Genomic DNA, 3920 nt, shown 5'->3' on the forward strand with positions numbered 1-3920 from the left:
GCTTACACAGAACTAGTGCCTTGAACTCAGTTTCCCCTCACCACCCTTATCACACTGGAGGCTACCCAGGGTGGACTCAGAGTGGAAGGAGAACTGTCCATGTGGACCACAGGCTGCTACCATGGAATGATTCTGGAGGACTTGATAGGGTGACTAGAGGTTCTATTTTAAGCTCTGAGAAATGTGGAAAATCTAGGGAGGTCAACAGTTGACCCTGGCCCTTTCCTCTCTGGTGCAACCTCCAAAGGACTATTCTATTTCTCTCGTTTGTTATTGAGCTCTACTTCATGTGCAAAGGGAGTTTGGATAGTTTCCAAATCTTTGTTGGGTTGCCCCTCTAAACCTTGGATAAAGTCCTTCTCCGTGGCCCCATTGTTAGCAGTTATTACATGTCCAATGTTTGCCTGTAATGTTGCTACAGGTCTTTTTTGACACATGAGTTCTGAAAATTTCTTTTTGACAGCAGCTCTTTTGGATAGTAAGGACCTGGAAGGCAGAGACCATATCTTGTCACATTTATATCCCCCAAATCTAGTACACGGCCCGAAACTGTGTTTATTAAATGAAGAATGAGTTGGAAAATTAGATTCTGGAGAAATGGCTTGCTTAGAATATTTTAGTCAGGAATGAACTTCGTACTATTTTGCCTCTACTCCTATGGAACCACATTTTTTCTAATTATATACCAAGAGGGATAGTTGTACAGTTTGAGCAGGAGTGTTTTATTTTCCTTGTAATATACTGATAAAAAACTTTTAAAATAATGGGCACATTTGAGATAGAATATTTTCTTTTTAATATATTGATAAACTTTTTTTATAATGGGCACATTTGGGATAGAAGTATATTCTATCCCAAATACACTCATGAAACAAGCAAACATTTCTTCTGCTTGTTTGCTTGCAAGCAAACGAGCGAAACATTTCTTTAGTAACTGACCAAAGATGATAGTGATTCCATTTCAACTTAGAATATGAAGAGCTAAATAGTGTGACTTAATTTTGTCATATATTATGAATAACAGAGCTCATGAGAAAATAAGCTGTATTTTCACATATTTGATGGAGCAGAATATGGCAGGGAAAGAGCAAAATCTCTTTCATCTGGATATTCATCATCTCACACCAAATCTTCATTAAACTTGGGTGCAAGAGCTATTAGGAAAGCACTTCGGAGTTTTCTTTGAGACTTTGTGGTGTGGCCTCTGATGAACTGTTAATCTGGAGACTTCCATAAATGTAAATAAACTGGCCATAGGACAGTCCTCAAATCCAAAAGATGAAAGAGTGCAACCAAACCTGGCTCATTTGCAATTGCAGTGATGCCTTGTGGAAATAAAATTAATATCTGGAGTACAATGACTTTAAAACAAGATCTTAGATCACTCTAAATAGCTGTTAATCAGAAAAAAAAGTTTGCAGTTGCTGGATATTTTAGATCTTCACTTCTGGATTCCAATTATTTAAGAGACCACAGAGCCTTTGTCACCAGGGCAGAGCCATTTACTCTGATAAAGGGGAACAAGATCTCTTTTTTTTTTTTTCAGTCTTTCATATGATTTTATTTTCTTCCTTCAACCATAATAATATGATATCCAAATTTTGTCTTAACCAGCGGGTCTGTAAACACAGGGTTATCCACCCCACTTACAGGCAAGGCGAATGCTGCTTCTTGAAATGATCCCACCATGGACCCTCTGGTCATCCAACCCAAGTTGCCCCCTTGCCTCGCTTTATCTTCACTACACTGTGAGGCCACTTCATCGACTCTCATCCCAGACTTTCACTTTTCCATGGCTTCCATGATTTTGCCATGTTTTTCACATAGAATGTGTCTGACCTTTACTGCATTGCCACCACCTTTGGGACCTTGAGCCTTCTTGTCAGCACTGTCACTCCCAGAGGCTGCTCCCCCTTTCCCCGCTTTTCCAGAACCACTTTTTCCTTTGGGCGGCATCTTGGAAGCTTGTTGTTGAACTCTGAACTGGGGAACAAGATCTTACAAAGAACATTGTTGATGTGAACAACTAGTTTACTGAAGTCATGTCCTTCAACACAAAAGAAAGAAGAAAAGAGAGATGGGACAAGCAAGTTGTTATCATCTTTGATTTCTCCTACATCTTCACTAAATCTTTTTATAAACATTTTAAAGTGGTCAGGCATGGTGGCTTACGCCTGTAATCCCAGCATTTTGGGAGGCTGAGGAGGGAGAATTGCTTGAGCCCATGAGTTCAAGACCAACTTGGGCAACACAGTAAGACCCCATCTCTATGAAAAAAAAAAGACAAATTTTAAAAGAGGTTTTAGAATCACATTAATATAATTTCTTTCCCACAAGTCAGTTAATCTCACAGTGCTCCTTAAGCTCACTCTCACATACTGTATTTCCAAGAGTACTGTAGTAGGTTATAATATTATTTGATGACAACTATTTATCTCCCACCCTTGCCATGATTTAGTCAGGATGTACTTCCCCCGACATTGTTGACTTTGGACTTGGCCATATGACTAGCTTTGACCAATGAAATGTGAGGGGATAGGAAGTATGCCACATCAAAGAAGAAATGAAATGTATTCATGTATTTTGGCTCCTTCTATTTCTGCTCTGCATGTATCATATAATAGTCATTCTTTCAGCTTCTAACTCCTAATGTCAAGCAGACTCAGTTCTGCATAGTTTAGAATGAAAAGTTGACTCATAGAACAGACCTGCTGTCTACTTGCAACAGGAAGCACAGCCTCAGAGCCTCGGAAATGCAGCTGACACGCAATTAATATACCATAGACAACAAATTTGTTGTTGTGAGGACTGATATTTTGAGATAGTTTCCACTGAGCCTTATCAGTCAGAATTGACTGATATATAAGTCATATCAATTCTATCTTTTAAAGATTTCTCATATTCAGTCACTCCTTTTCAATCTCCTTGTTACTATCTTGATCCACGTTCTCATTATTTCTCACCTGGCTAATTGGAATAACTTTTTAGTATATCCTCTACCACTTAGCTCATGCCTCTCCAATCTATTACCAACTCTGGAGTTGTCCTGCTAAAACACATCTGTGATTAGATCACTAAGCTATTTCAGGACCTTCCACAGCTCTTCATTACCCAAAAATAAAACTCCAGGTTTATTTGGCCATCTACACCACTACTCCCAGTAACTGTTTATCCTCATTCCTATCATTACCTCCATGATCTCTGAACTTCAGCCCATCAGATGACCTCACTCTAACACCTCCTTCTTTTATATGTTTTTTTATAACATATAAAATAACTTGGCAAAATTCTACACAATCATGAAGGCCCAGTAAACATGATATCTTAAAAAAAGAGATTTTTCCAAGTTATCTGTTAATAAATTACAGCTATTCCCACTCCGTCTTTTAGTATTTTATAGTTTTGCAATAGCACAAACCCACCATGTTATGAATATTTTTTTGGTTCTTTTTTCCTCTCTAGCTCAGGTTCCTCAAAGATAGAAACTTTTTCCTGTTCATCTCTTCAATCTGAGCTGTTATTAACAATCCATGCCATGGAAGAAGCACTCAGAAAATGGGCCTACAGCTTGGCCCCAGTGCACTTTGACAAGGGCCCTTATTAAATGAGAGCTGGTTTATGCTTAGGTGTGCTGGAAACATTTTACTGTAGGGACACTTGAGGTGCCTCTAGTTCATTATATCCTTTACGCCAATTCATGACTTTATTTCCTTTTCTTATACCCGGCAGTTCTTACTTAGGATAGAACCCCAGGAGAAAGATATGACTCTAGCCATGCTGTTTTGGATTCCATCCTTTTAGTAAACTGTGGCAGAATTTTTCTTCTGACTGAAAGTGTAAGGAGATTCAAGCACTAAAAAAGATCATTTCATATTCCCAATCAGTATAATGACAATGATAGTTAATCCCAGTGTCAAGGA

General features: G+C 38.5%; 1 pseudogene; it reads right to left on the reverse strand.

Moving 5' to 3' along the window:
* Positions 1-1560: 1560 nt before the first annotated feature.
* Positions 1561-1980, reverse strand: LOC108522096 (peptidyl-prolyl cis-trans isomerase NIMA-interacting 4 pseudogene; annotated as a pseudogene).
* Positions 1981-3920: the final 1940 nt, after the last annotated feature.

This window comes from Rhinopithecus bieti, unplaced genomic scaffold (assembly GCF_001698545.2).
Source record: "Rhinopithecus bieti isolate Rb0 unplaced genomic scaffold, ASM169854v2 scaffold_64080, whole genome shotgun sequence".
Classification (NCBI taxonomy): domain Eukaryota; kingdom Metazoa; phylum Chordata; class Mammalia; order Primates; family Cercopithecidae; genus Rhinopithecus; species Rhinopithecus bieti.